The sequence below is a fragment of the Schistocerca americana genome, chromosome 1 (assembly GCF_021461395.2).
Source record: "Schistocerca americana isolate TAMUIC-IGC-003095 chromosome 1, iqSchAmer2.1, whole genome shotgun sequence".
Classification (NCBI taxonomy): Eukaryota; Metazoa; Arthropoda; class Insecta; order Orthoptera; family Acrididae; genus Schistocerca; species Schistocerca americana.
Genome location: NC_060119.1, coordinates 739,684,802 through 739,700,185, shown reverse-complemented (window position 1 = coordinate 739,700,185; position 15,384 = coordinate 739,684,802). Strand labels below are relative to the sequence as shown.

The window sequence follows — 15,384 nt, the reverse complement described above, 5'->3', positions numbered from 1 at the left end:
GGCTGTCAGTAGCTCAAATGGAATGTTGTCTACTCCCGGAGCTTTGTTGCGACTCAGGTCTTTCAGTGCTCTATCAAACTCTTCACGCAGTATCATATCTCCCATTTCATCTTCATCTACATCCTCTTCCATTTCCATAATATTGCCCTCAAGAACATCGCCCTTGTATAGACCCTCTATATACTCCTTCCACCTTTCTGCTTTCCCTTCTTTGCTTAGAACTGGGTTTCCATCTGAGCTCTTGATATTCATACAAGTGGCTCTCTTTTCTCCAAAGATCTCTTTAATTTTCCTGTAGGCAGTATTTATCTAACCCCTAGAGAGATAAGCCTCTATATCCTTGCATTTGTCCTCTAGCCATCCCTGCTTAGCCATTTTGCACTTCCTGTCAATCTCATTTTTGAGACGTTTGTATTCCTTTTTGCCTGCTTCATTTACTGCATTTTTATATTTTCTCTTTTCATCAATTAAATTCAATATTTCTTCTGTCTTACAATTTAAAACCTGGTTCCTAAATCTCTGTCTTACCATTATATAATCTGATACCTTCTAGTATCTCCAGGATTCTTCCATGTATACAACCTTCTTTTATGATTCTTGAACCAAGTGTTAGGTATGATTAGGTTGTGCTCTGTGCAAAATTCTACCAGGCGGCTTCCTCTTTCGTTTCTTACCCCCAATCCATATTCACCTACTACGTTTCCTTCTTTCCCTATTCCTACTCTAGAATTCCAGTCACCCATGAGTATTAAATTTTCATCTCCCTTCACTATCTGAATAATTTCTTTTATTTCATCATGCATTTCTTCAATTTCTTCGTCATCTGCAGAGCTTGTTGGCACATAAACTTGTACTACTGTGGTAGGCGTGGGCTTCATATCTATCTTGGCCACAATAATGCGTTCACTATGCTGTTTGTAGTAGCTTACTCGCATTCCTATTTTCCTATTCATTATTAAACCTACTCCTGCATTACCCCTATTTGATTTTGTGTTTATAAACCTGTAGTCACCTGACCAGAAGTCTTCTTCCTCCTGCCACCGAACTTCACTAATTCCCACTATATCTAACTTTAACCTATCCATTTCCCTTTTTAAATTTTCTAACCTACCTGCCCGATTAAGGGATCTGACATTCCACGCTCCGATCCGTATAATGCCAGTTTTCTTTCTCCTGATAACGACATCCTCTCGAGCAGTCCCCGCCCGGAGATCCGAATGGGGGACTATTTTACCTCTGGAATGTTTTACCCAAGAGGACGCCATCATCATTTAACCATGCAGTAAAGCTGCATGCCCTCAGGAAAAATTACGGCCGTAGTTTCCCCTTGCTTTCAGCCGTTCGCAGTACCAGCACAGCAAGGCCGTTTTGGTTAATGTTACAAGGCCAGATCAGTCAATCATCCAGACTGTTACCCCAGCAACTACTGAAAAGGCTGCTGCCCCTCTTCAGGAACCACACGTTTGTCTGACCTCTCAACAGATACCCCTCCGTTGTGGTTGCACCCACGGTACGGCTATCTGTATCGCTGAGGCATGCAAGCCTCCCCACCAACGGCAAGGTCCATGGTTCATGGGGGTAGAACCCCCATCTTTAAATTCTTTATTTATCTAAATCATCCTACCCCTTTCTTATGTCTTTTCATCCCTCTAATAGCTGGGTCAAATAAAGCTTTTACAATTTCATCCATTTTGTAGCTCACTATATATGTAATAGATATCTATTACTATAGTCCCAGTTTAAATTTGTTCTACCCAATAATCACGTAACTAACAGGTTAGTTAAAATCAGTCTCATTCAATAAACACTACAGACAAAGAGCGTTTCGTGGTCCCTGGAATTATTAGTATATTAATTACGGTGCACTTCTCACAAAGTATAGCACCCGCTATAACACAACACAGTAGTTTAAAAACTGAGGGCTCTCAGTATTTATAGGTTTTATCTTGTTATGCCTCCTCCTTACTGTAATGATGCCATTGCTGAAGCAAGTGTGTGGGCTGCCTTTCATAGATCAGCTCGCTGAGGAAGGCTGCCGCTCCTTATAATCTGCAGTGACCTATGCAGACCTTACAATATGCTTAAATTAGGGTATTATCCACAATACTGTCTCGGTATCACAGTTGAGGTTTAGTACTAAGTTTATGAGATACGGGGTTTAACACTCTACTGCACGCTATTTCTATTGAATAACAATCGTAACAATGTGTTGGAAATGAGTTCATCATTTTACTCAGTTATTAGAGTCACGGAATCGACAGCTTCTCAACATAAAATTATATGCGATATGAGATACCTTTTCTCAGCATCTATATTAGCTAGAGAGTTAATTTTTTAAAGTTTGTAGTCACATGTATTCTGTCAATGTTGAAACAATGACAATGTAAAATCTTGTTCGAAGACTCGAATATTAATGTTTTTGTCTCTGAGCTACACTTTTCAAAAAAATTCATGTTATTGCCCGTAATTTTTTATTTTGCAAGTAAGGGACACAATACTGTTTCAGTGCATACACATTAGCTGTCTAGCAACTCACAGAAAACTTGATGGTTCTGTTTTCAGTAAAAAATGAGAAGATGTACATTAATGGTGGAGAAATGAAACTTCAGGGAATTGGCTTCGAAGTTAAATCAGCCTTGGCGCGTAGCTACAGTCTTCATCTTCACCTTCCAATGCATCCTGAAGTCTTTTCGCAGCATCTCTTCTCATCTTCTCTTTTTTCTTTACTAAACTTTTGAGATGTCTGCATCTCGTGCCGTAGCCTGATCTAAGGCCAACAACGCACTCACTATCTGGGGGCCAACAGGAATTCCTAATAGCTCAAGAACCTAGCATTTTGTGATGTTACCTTGGTTAAATGATGCCACAGCATCATATACACCAAAATGGAGCATGTTGATAACCACAAACACTGATTTTTGGAGACGAAGCCATAGTACACTGTTCGTACTTTCATTTGGCTTATGGGTTCTCCCTTGAAGACATTTCTTCAATTCGTTTACATCAAACATATCCCTGAAGACTGACTTAATTTCCTCCATTACTGCTGAAGGTAAACTGTGGTGATAATTGTGATTCTCTCCTGTTGTTTTTCCTGTATTTATTTACATTAACTGTTTTGATCATCGGGACATAACCCGTGACTAGTGTGCTCGTTTGTAGGGGCAATCTGGAAAAACGGTGTCCATACAGCTTTGTATTTTGTCTGATAGCCAGACCATAACAGTTCTGAATACAGTCTATCGCAGCATCAGTCAGCCTCCATTTACCATCTAATTTTTTTTCCCATCACCTAGCATTTTTCTTTTCATTGTCTTCAGACCTCTAATCCTAGCTCTCATTCTTTTGTGAACGTCCCCAATGCGTTCGACCTTCTGTATCTCAACATTTTCTCCATATGTTTTGCTTTCCATAACATATTTCAAGGCTTTTGAATCACCTTCCTCCAAGTAATGTCTGTAACCTACTTTATACCACTGAGAAGGGTGATCAATGACTCAACCTCCATACCACCTCTGTTGCCTGAGTAATTTGCTGTTCACTTATCACTACGTTCGTTATTCAGTTTAGTAGCACAGCGATAGTATTTTCACATAACAGCCACGTCAGTCACCTATCCAGTGTCAACACTTGTAGCTGTACCATAACAAGCCATTGTTGGAGATATGGCCCCGTTTCTGTCACGTACCACCCGAAGATACTGTGAGGTCACGGAAATTTTCATTTTCTTTGAATACTTCTTCTGCAGCTTCAACCATAGTTTTTTGGCCTACGTCTTCAGCTGCAGAGCCTAATACATAGTTGTACATGTCAAATTTTGAAGGTGGTGGAGGGAGATTCGTTACACCACACAGCATAGCTCCTGCTGAATCCTGTACCGATAGCTTGCAGCCCACACATTAATCTAATATTCACTTTACAAACTTCAATTTCATTGATTTTTACTGTATCTGAACTGGAAAACTTTTAACTGTCATTACATTTACTGCAGATTACTACAAATTTAGCAGCCAGACCTATGTGGCGTTCAACATGTAGAGGAACGTTTCCCTTATAATAATTTTTCGAACACAGATTCTGTTCAAGAACTCCAGACAATTTACTGATGACCATAATCTAAAAAACTTCATTAACATCTTCAAGCCTTTTATACATATTTTCAGCGTTTTTGAGTTTCCTACGCACTAGTAGCAGACGAAGATGCATAGCACAATGCTGACACCTTGTAACGCCGGAAATGCATATCCTCCTATTTCCATTTATTGTACTATAAATTTTTTTCCTTATTTTGTTACCTGAAGATATGACGTTTCTGTGTCTTTGTATATTGTAATTGTTTTACTATTTGTATATATATGCATTTATGTCGATGTATAATTGGTTTGTTTTGTAAATATTATTTGTATTATTACGCTGGGTCTTGCCTAGGGAAAACTATGCTATCGAACGATTACATCGATGGGTCGTGTGGAGAACCAAAGTGTTTACGATCTTTGATGGTGTTAACTCTGCCGCGCGGAGCGCAAGCAGAGGGGAATCTGGCTGGAGTAGTGCAGTGGAGCAGGTGTGTTGTGTGACGCTCCCGCGAGTTGCCGCGCTTTCGGGGTTTGGCAGCATGTAATTGCGCTCGAATTGCTATGATAGTTTCTGACACGGTGTCGCGGACGGGAAGCATTAGCTGGCGCACATCAAGAGCCCGTTTCGCCTGGTGACCGTGTCGAGAAGAAGGCGCGCCAACATCCAGCTTCTGCAACAGCGACAGCCGACAATGAGTGACTGTCGTCACCTGCTCGACCGACGACTGCAAACCTTCAATCAACCAACAAGGAAGACTGGAAGCACGTAAAGTTTTAGAACTGTATGGCAGACCTCAGCTTTTAAAATTGTTCCATCACAAAATTACAGAAACTTAGCATGAACCTTTGTTGCTCATTGTCCCAATTGCATCACCAAGCAGGGTCCCTTCCTTTTCCGGAATGGACCCGAGTGTCGTTGAAATTCAAACGCCAGCATTAAAGTAATATAATTCGATTTCACTGCTTTAATTTCAAAGTTTAGTTAAGGTATTCATAGCTGGCTACAATATTTAGATTGCACAAGCACAAATTAAGAGTGCGAGTTTTGTTACCGTATTTTAGCTTACCTGTGACTGCAGCTCAGCTTGGTACGTACTAAATTTTACTATTGTTAATTGTTCAGAATCATTTAATTCAAGTTCAAAGTTAGATCTCTTATTTCTAAATTGCGTAGATTCAAGTAGCTTTTGAAATGATTGTTGAGGTAGCCCAAGACTAACCGCATTTTACTGAATTTCGATGTGCTTCAGAAACAAAGCTCACTATTAATTTCAGTCACTAAATTAACTTTCAGTTTTCCGGTTTTATTAGTTCTTTTGCTAAATTAAGTCAGAGTGTAGCGGAATTTATTACTTCTGACAAACTTTGTTTTCACACTACACGTGTCAACCTTCAGTTGCCACGCTTCTAGTGCTCATTATATGTGTAATAACCTTTCTTTTTCAGTTACTATAGTAATTGTCCATAGGACTGGCGACCGTAATATCCCCCAAATCTCAAATATCTAATTACCGCTAGTTAATTGTTAATGTAACTGCTGCACATTTACTTTCTTTATTAACGTTACCCCTTTTCAAAATTAATTTCCACCAGTTTCATTTGCATTTTTCCTTTCATTTAGATGTAACCCTTTCCTCCCTCTTTACCGACAGATTAACTTCGATGACGATTGCTTTTCCCAAATTTCCATTAGGTACACGCGGTTTAATTTTTCACTGTCATTAAGGTCGATAAGTGAGGGGGAGTTTACAACCTCTTCCTCTTTCCGAGCTCAAGATCTCACTCATTATAGAGGTATGCTGATTCAGTTTTTCAGGATAGCAAATGGGAAGCTGCGATACGGAAAATGGCCAGTGTGTGAGTGTTTGTGTGTGTAGTGAGTGAAGTGATATGAAACAATGTGTGTACAGTGTACAGATAGTGTGATGTGAGTGAACAGTGTGGCATTACATTATTTAATAAGTTATTTGTAACAGAAGCGTTGTATACCGGGAGTAAATCTAATGATTGTCGCTAACTAGAATTCAGTAAATGTATGTATATACGAATTAGCTTGTTTTAAATTGGTCTAAACTTGTAAATACTTTGACATGTTCTATATCCTTGTAGAAAGAGATCTACGGATGAATAAAGCTGCTGCTGCTACTACTACTACTACTACTACTACGACTACTACTACTACTACTACTACTACTACTACTACTAACATTCGCCGGGGTTCTGTAGATTAGCTGTATTGGCCCATCTCGGTTCTTCCACCGTTGAAGACATTGAAAAAATGTTTGCTATTGAGTGTTGCCTGTTATTAGTTTTATTCTGACATTTCACACCTTTTTTGAACACCGTTCCAGTAGCCCCTGCCATCTTCACACAAAAATTCAGACAATACTCGAGCATTTTCATCGTGTATTCACGACACGTAAACAAGCACTGAAGTCAAAGACATAAGCAGAAAACAAGGGAGCATCTTTTCCACACTGGCAAATAGTGACGTAACACAAATTAATCACTAGAAACTAGCAGTCTTAAAATCACAGTGGAAGACTGACAGATCTGCCGTCGACCATGACTGGGAAATAACTGAGCGTACCATTTCGGAAAAATGGTGAATTGGTGAGAGTTTTAGTATAACAACGTGCATTGCATCAATTTGAGGAGGAAGTCCCGTAGAATATTTTAAGACAGTAAAAAATAGATATTTTCATGAAAATACGATTCTACGTTCCCTTAACTGGCTGAAATGTACTCCACTCAAAATTCACAATTACAGCTTCAGGTCAAGCTTGTGTTTGAACATAATCTGGAAACCCTGGGTCGGCCCTTCTTGCACTGTGACGGAAGAATACTTACGTAATTACGTTCCATATGATTGTTATTTTATGCTCTGGAAACTCAGGATCACCACTTCTTGAAATGTGGCTAATTGCACAATCCAGGCCGCAGTCAACAGTTCTTGCAGTGCTTTACAAAAAGTATATCCCGGAAGTGAACGACGCTTCACAAGCTGAACCAAAAGCAACGCCGCTCGTAAATTTGATGTTATTCCATTCTAACACAAGTTTCGTTTTTATTTAATTTAAATTTCGTACAAGCAACTGTGCGCAGTATCGCATTTGGACATTTGAACATCTGAACCGTCTATTAATCATTAGCACAAGGTATCGTTAGTTAGCTGCAAGTAGTCTATGTAGTTGTAGGGGAACGTTTAAATAACGAGTAGATGACAGTCATTACTATTAAATGCTTTACTGAATGACGTAAAACCTTTGATTTCTTGTTCTACGAAACAGCACACAGTGATAAGCAATCTGCAGACATAATAGGATGCTACACAATACATGTCTGTGTGTTAGAATTATTTGTACTCAACATAATTATTCATGAATGATTTCTATCTGCAGTAAGAATACGTAGCCTTACGTTATTCATTTAGAGTAACAACCGATTACAATTTATTGTAATTAATACTGATTTTTTTCTTTGAATCAAACTGTAATAAAAAGGTGCCTCTTAATCCACAGTTCAACAGTCCTTGTAACTTTGCCTTTCGTGAACCTCACATCACGAACGTAGGTGTCTCTCTAATTAAATACAAAATCCAGCCAACATCTATCACTCCAAGTTTATTAATCCTGAGCTAACCTACCGCTTAACGAATTTCCTTTACTTGCGATACACTATAATATGTAATGGCACAGTTTGTCCTTAGCTTGAGAATTAATAGCGACCACTTTAAACTTAAGAAATAACTGAAAACTAAGCAAGCGATGTAATTTTTATCGACAACGTTTATCTCTGTTTCGTTTCAGTATAATATAAGTGTTCTCTTTCTTATTTATTTTCTATTAGATTTTTCTATGAAATATTTTTTGAGATACTACTCACCTATAAGGATAATGTTTCTTTCTTCAGTTTTTTATTTTTTATGAAATTTTATTCAAATAATATCATCAAGTCAGTCGTAATACTAAATCATTTCACCTCTGAACTTTGTTTCTCTCGGGTTACGCTCGTTCCGCAACACTTCCTGGAAACGTGGCGTCATTTTGACGTCGCGCGCAATATCGACGACCGCATGATCGGCTATCGACTTTGTTACAAGGAAGAATGTGAATTTTAATTCTCCTCGTTTCACTCGCAGCACTTTAAGCTGTGCTCTTAGGTTCCTGCCTAACTATCCATTCGGAAAACGCTACATATTTATTTCATCCTTCGTTCTCAAATCAGACGGCATCTGAGCAAGCCGGCCGCGGTGGTCTAGCGGTTCTAGGCACGCAGTCCGGAACCGCGCGACTGCTACGGTCGCAGGTTCGAATCCTGCCTCGGGCATGGATGTGTGTGACGTCCTTAGGTTAGTTAGGTTTAAGTAGTTCTAAGTTCTAGGGGACTGATGACCACAGTAGTTAAGTCCCATAGTGCTCAGAGCCATTTGAACCATTTTTTTGGCATCTGAGTAACATCGTTTACTGCAGAAGATACTTGTATTACGTTCACAAGAAATTTCGAGAACGTGTTAACAACGCCAATATGAAAATAAAAAATATTTCCATGTGACAGGACGCGAACCCAGAACTTTCGAATCTCAAAACCAAGACATTATCCATTACCATAGAATTTAATTATATGGTGCTAGCCTCATGTCTTGATTATAACATTCTCTATTGAAGGTCTATATCGTTGATGTCTTATTAAGTGACATTTCGTGATAACGGTGACGTATTTGTAATAAATTTTCAATGCTCCGTCTCCTTGAAACTGAGTACTGCAGATTACAAAACAAGCGTGTTTCATGCTTAATTTGTAAAGTACTGACAATAATAATTCACTTCTAAATCTCCGGTACGCGCGCATAAACTCTTGTGAGAGGCCCAAATCGAACGCTAACGAAAGTTGATCATGCGGTTGTCGATATTGCCTGTGATGTCAAAATGACGTTACGTTTGCGGGAAGTTTGTGAAACGTGTATTACCCGTTTCTTTCGTTCCAGAACTAGTAGCAAACCAATAATCTCGGAGTATTTAAATCTAATCTCTCTAATTTTACATTCGTGATCTCCTCTGGAGGCATAAGTAGGGGGAAGCAATATATTCAATACCTCCAGAAACGCACCCTCTCGAATCCTGGGCAGCAAGCTCCACCGCGATGCAGAGCGCCTTTCTTGCAGAGTCTGCCACTTGAGTTTGCTAAACATCTCCGTAACGCTATCACGCTTACCAAATAACCCTGTGACGAAACGCGCCGCTCTTCTATGGATCTTCTCCATCTTCTCTGTCAACCCGACCTGGTACGGATCCCACACTGATGAACAATACTCAAGTACAGGTCGAACGAGCGTTTTGTAAGCCACCTCCTTTGTTGATGGGCTACATTTTCTAGGGACCCTCCCAATGAATCTCAACCTGGCACCCGCCTTACCAACAATTAATTTTATACGATCATTTCACTTCAAATGGTTCCGCATGCATACTCCCAGGTATTTTACAGAAGTAACCGCTACTAGAGCAGCTGATCAGGCCACGGTTTCCAGTCGTCTGAGCTCCATCCGATGTGGTCACGAACCCAGGAGAGGCGGTGCAGGCGATGGTATGCTGTTAGGAAAGGTACTAGCGTCGGGCGTCTGCTGCCCTAGCCCATTAACGCCAAATTTCGTCGCAGTCTACTAAAGGATACGTTCGTCGTACGTCCCACATTCCTTTCTGCGGATATTTCAAGCAGTGATGATTGCCTGTTAGCACTGACAACTCTACACAGACGCCGCTGTCTCGGTCGTTAAGTGAATGCCATCAGTCACTGCGTTGTCCGTGGTGAGAGATAATGACTGAAATTTGGTATACTCGGCAAACTCTTGACGCTGTGGGTCGTGGAATAGTGAATTTCCAAACGATTTCCGAACTGGAGTGTCCCATGCGTCTAGCTCCAACTACCATTCCGAATTCAAAGTCTCTATTTCAGTCGTGCGGCCAAAATCACGTCAGAAACTTTTCTCATGAGTAACCTGAGTACAAATGACAGCTCCGACAATGCATTGCCCTTTTACACCTTGTGTACGTCAAACTGTTGCCATCTGTATATTAGCAGTATCGCTATACCATGACTTTCGTTGCCTGTTGTTCTACATCTACATCTACATTGATACTCCGCAAGCCACCCAACGGTGTGTGGCGGAGGGCACTTTACGTGCCACTGTCATTACCTCCCTTTCCTGTTCCAGTCGCATATGGTTCGCGGGAAGCATGATTATAGCTCATCTCTTCTCCATTGTTGCTCTACAGTATTTTTGAATAATCCTTTATAAGCAGCATTACAATAATCAACCATGAATATTCAACCTATTTTTCGTAAATTGAACTACTGCACCAATGGATTAAGACGACAAAAATACTACGACGACGACGACAACAAAACTTCCTTTGACCAGTCAAACAGTCTCCTGCCGAAGCGGGGATTTTCCCTTTTCAGTTTCGACGGTACCAATACTTGCTGTCCTATGTGATCGTCATTCGACAATTCTCTGATCATCCAACGTATCCTATCCTTTCTGCATATGATGGGCGCTGACCTACTGACACGCACCCTCGGGCGGGATTACCAGCTGCAATGTGCCTCGTAGCCCTCTGCCAGGACCTCCGCCTGGGTTGGGAACCATGCCACAAAACAAATTAGTACCGATCTATTTAGAGGACCTAAGGCAGCGGTGGTCAAACTGCGGACCGAGGGCCGCAGGCGACCCGAATCAATTATTCGTCCAGTTCGCGGTTCTCAGCCGCATTTCACAGCGTCAGCCTGAAAAGTTCGTTGAATGGTCACAGAAAATCAAGAAACAAAAATGTGTGGTCAAATGTGTGTGAAATCTTATGGGAGTTAACTGCTAAGGTCATCAGTCCCTAAGCTTACACACTACTTAACCTAAATTATCCTAAGGACAAACACACACACCCATGCCCGAGGGAGGACTCGAACCTCCGCCGGGATCAGCCGCACAGTCCGTGATTGCAGCACCTTAGACCGCTCGGCTAATCCCGCACGGCAAATCAAGAAACCAGAGTTACAAACAAGATACTTTTACTGGTCGTCAGAGTTATCACCATTAGCTGGAACACAGTTCTGGCATCGGGTGTAAAGTTCTTGGAAACCATTAGGAAACGCTTCTTGTGGAATCGCTCGGAACATCGTGGTAACGGACAGCATATGGGAAGTGTAAGTCTTTCAGAGCTAATTTAAGGCGCAGAAATGAAAAGAAGTCTGTCGGCGCCAAATATGGAGAACTGTGAGGCTGTTAAAGAACAGTCACATTTCGCTGAGCGAGAAAGTTGAGCGCACAGACGTGGTGACCAGGTGCTACACGCGATTCCACGATAAGCGTTGCTGACAGTTTCCAACAGCTTTACAACTGATACCAGAAGTTTGTTCTGGTGGTCGCTTTGAAGGCCAGTAAGGTTATTTTTTTGTAACTGTTGTTTCGTTTATTTTCCGAGATCATTTAACCGAACTCTTCAGACGCTCTTTGTATAATAATATGTACCTAGCAACCGGCAGACGAAATCAGTGTCTACTAACGTTAAGAGATTCTTAAGAGCATGGATTTCCTGCCTCCGTAGCGTAGCGGTAGCGTTACCGCCTACCACGCAGGAGGCCCGGGTTCGATTCCCGGCAGGGGACTGGGTGTTGTATGTCATTCATCGTCATTTTCATCATCATTGACTCGCAAGTCGCCGATGTGGCGTCACCTAAAAAGGACTTGCAATACGGCGGCCGAACTCCCCCGAATGGCGCCTCCCGGCCAACAATGCAATACGATCATTTCCATTTCCTGCTCAGAAACAAACAAATGCATTAAGATGTGCTCGGTTGTAGTTGACGTGGGCGAGTTTGGACGCGAGCTAAGTACACAGTAAGCTCAGGGGCAGAGGAGTCAGCAGTGCGTCCAGTGCAGGGTTGGAGTACGTGGCAGTGGGAATGTTTTGTTGTTTGTCTTCCTGTACTGATGACTCACAGGCGTGCGTGCCTCATACTGATCAACTGCTATGGAATAAATTTCGCATGAAAGTAAGATGGATTCGTGAAAGCACGTTGCAGAGACGGTCATCTTCAAATGCGGTTCGTATTTCTGGGAATGAATATGAAGTTAAATTACGTATTTTGTAATACAATGTAATTAACAGAAGACAAATGACATTCTAAACGTTTAGTAAAATTTTGTGATCTGTCTCATATTGCACAAAGGACTGAAATGTAAGCACAATTATTGTTATTGATCATTCATCCGCTCACACAGACAACGCTTCGTCAGGCTTATAGCGTCAAAACTTTGGGATCGCCGGTGGCAGCAGTAATCTGGAACACAGAACAGTCGATAGGAAGTGTTGTGAATGGTGCAGATTTTTAACGATCAGTACTTGGGGACCGGCGGCCAACTTTTTGCGTCCTTACTATAGGCAGTCTGTTGGAAGCTCATAACATACTATTTTATGTAGGTTACCAATCAAAAATAAAATCGGTAGGTCGGTAGATCTGCTGCCCGAAGTGCCGCCCCACAGTGTCAATATTCGCTCTTGAGCAAAAAGGTTTGAAGACCATTGACCTAAAAGTCTCTGTATTTTATCTTTTTTGCGATGGCCGCGGGACTCGGCTGTTCGATCGAGGATGTCAAATTAAATACCTTTCAGCTGTCAATTTTCAAACTTACTTTATTAGGCAACCAATTTCAGCGTTTTATGATGTTTGAAGTGGTCACTGTAGCAAACAGATATCTACTAACACCAGTATTGCTGGCGCCTGCTTCGATCACAAGCGAGGTAGATTATTCCAATACGTCGGTCAGGGTCCTGAGGATGGTGTAATAAAGCGCTGAAACTGTTTGCCTAATAAAATAAGGTTGAAAGTAGACGGCTGAAAGGTGTTTAATTTGACATTGTCCTAAAATTGTTGAAAATTCTTCCGGGTTATATGGCCGTGGTCCACGGAATTCTCCTATTCCTAACGTAGTCTTGGACGAAACGTTAGGAATAGAAGAATTCCATGGACACGGCCATATAACCCGGAAGAATTATCAACAACAGTACCATCCGGTCGTGAAAGCCTTCATTGTATGATTGTCCTAAAATGTCAGTCGTCCCATGACCTTTCGGCGACTGCTCCTCCAGTTATTTCGGAGTACCAGTGTGCTGCCGTCTTTTACACTGACGGCTCGAAAACCAGTGGTGAGCTGCCAGGCAGAAACACTTAATTTCCAGCGACATTACTGCCTTTACGACAGAGCTGATGCCCATTAAGAGCCCTCTGTCGTATTAAACACGCCTGTGTGACCGTGTTTTGATATGTAGTGATTGTTTGAGCAGTCTCCAGGTCACTGACCGACGTTACTCTTCACCCTGTAATATCTGCTATTCATGACCTTCTCTTTGAAAGACTGACTGCTCGGTTGCCTTTCTCAGGTCCCAAGTCGCCAAGTCATGTAGACATCCCAGGGAATGAACTGGCCAACCACCTGGCTAGAGAAGCGATTACTCGCGCCCCTGGTGCGGATTTGCGGGTGCATCTAAGGCCGACTACAGTGGTATCTAAAATTAAAGCAACAAACTGCTATTTCCCTATCTTGTGTCTAATTAACGATATAATCATACCAACTGTCAACCAGATGTCCGTACGAATGCGTCATGCATGGAAGATGCCATTCTGGTCAACGGACAACCATGCCAATGATGACGTCAGGGTACCTATGAAACAGATACTGTTTGCTGGGTAGCTCGACATCCGCAATCACTGTGTACATAGACGCAGACGGTGCACAGTGGCGCAGAGAAGATACGTACCAGATTCTCTGCAGTGGAGGGCAATAGAAAGAAAGGAAGCGGGACAGTCGCAAACTGATTAGCCCCGATGGCTTAATGTGGATCGTTCTGTTGTTTCTCGGATGTGGCGAGAGTTTATAGAGACCGAAGCTGTATCCCAAAGACCAGGCCATGTCCTACCATGCGTGACTTCAGAAGTGAGACCGTTATCCGGCTGTACCGACACGACAATACCGCCTTAGTACTACACGACAACTGGCATGTGAGATCGCAGCATCCACTGGACGTGTTGTATCGAGACAAATGGTGCGCAGAAGGCTTTGGCAGCTGTATGTCTATCTCTGACGCGTATTCACAGAAGGGAACGTTTAGATTGGAGTCATCGACATGCTACCTGGATGGTCGAAGAGCAGGCCAATGTTGTTCCCACAGATGAGTCTCGATTTACTCTGGAGAGTGATTCTCGATGAATGGAAAGTGCAACATGATCTCGGTACTCAAACATTGTGGAAAGAAACCGAAATAGAGGAGGATCCCTAATGGTGTCAACAGGGATTAGGTTTACCAATCGAACCCCTCTTCATGAAACTCTACGGGTGAATCAGCAAGGTTTAGCTGCTGTCACGTACGAGACGAGATCTTGGGACCTCATTTTCGGTTGTTGTGAGGTGCTGAGGGTTCAGACTTCGTACTGATGGACGATAATGCTCGACCTCATAGAGCACGGGTGGTTGATATTTTCTTGGAAGATATTGCACGCATGGCGTAGCCTGCTCGTTCTCCCGATTTGAATCCCATAGAGCTTCTTTGTCATGCATTAGGTAGACGGTTTGCATCACGTCAGAACCCACCAACCCAAAACTGCGAGCAGTTCTGCAGGAAGCATGGGCGTTGTTGCCTCAACAAGAGATTGATGACATCATTCACAACGTGGCCCGCTGTTGTCAGGTCTGTATTGGTGCCATAGGTGGTTACACCGCATACTGAGCACATTAAGCAGTTGTCGGACTGAGTGTGCAAATCCATGAAGTAAGAAAAAACGAAGAACATTTTTGCCTACCGTAATGCATGTTGCAGTTGTTTACGTTCTGTATGCTTTACATTATTTATAGTTCACTATCGGCTGTTTATACTGTTTTATGGCAAAATAAACACAACCTACACAACCTTGCAAAATTTCCGTTTGTTGCTTAAATTTGGACACCAGTGTAGTTCCGAGGCGGGGAACGGCATGGTTAGGTTTTTGGGACATCTCCTGCAACATACCGGGTCAGAGGGACCCCTCTATCCTGAATCCTTTGCGTTCTCTTCTGTGTTCCCTTCTTTCCTTGTTTTAATTGTTTTAGGCGCTGTGCCTCTATTATTGGCGCATCCTGCTTTCCCTTTTAGGAGTAGCACTCTGTTGATTAGTGGGCGCTATCCACCTTTTTAACGCTTTGCCTGTGAGGGATCGTGGATGGGGCGGTTATAGGAGGGCTTGCCCCGCTTCACATGGTTCAAATGACTCTGAGCACTAT

At 42.1% G+C, this 15,384-nt stretch overlaps 1 protein-coding gene and 1 non-coding gene across 2 annotated transcripts in view; both read left to right on the top strand.

The window, feature by feature from the left end:
- Nucleotides 1–15,384, top strand: part of LOC124610845 (lipopolysaccharide-induced tumor necrosis factor-alpha factor homolog) — a 70,302-nt gene that overhangs the window by 8,301 nt on the left and 46,617 nt on the right. The window lies entirely within an intron of this gene.
- Trnag-acc lies at nt 11,665–11,736 on the top strand. The gene has a single exon. It is a non-coding gene; the product is annotated as a tRNA-Gly (tRNA).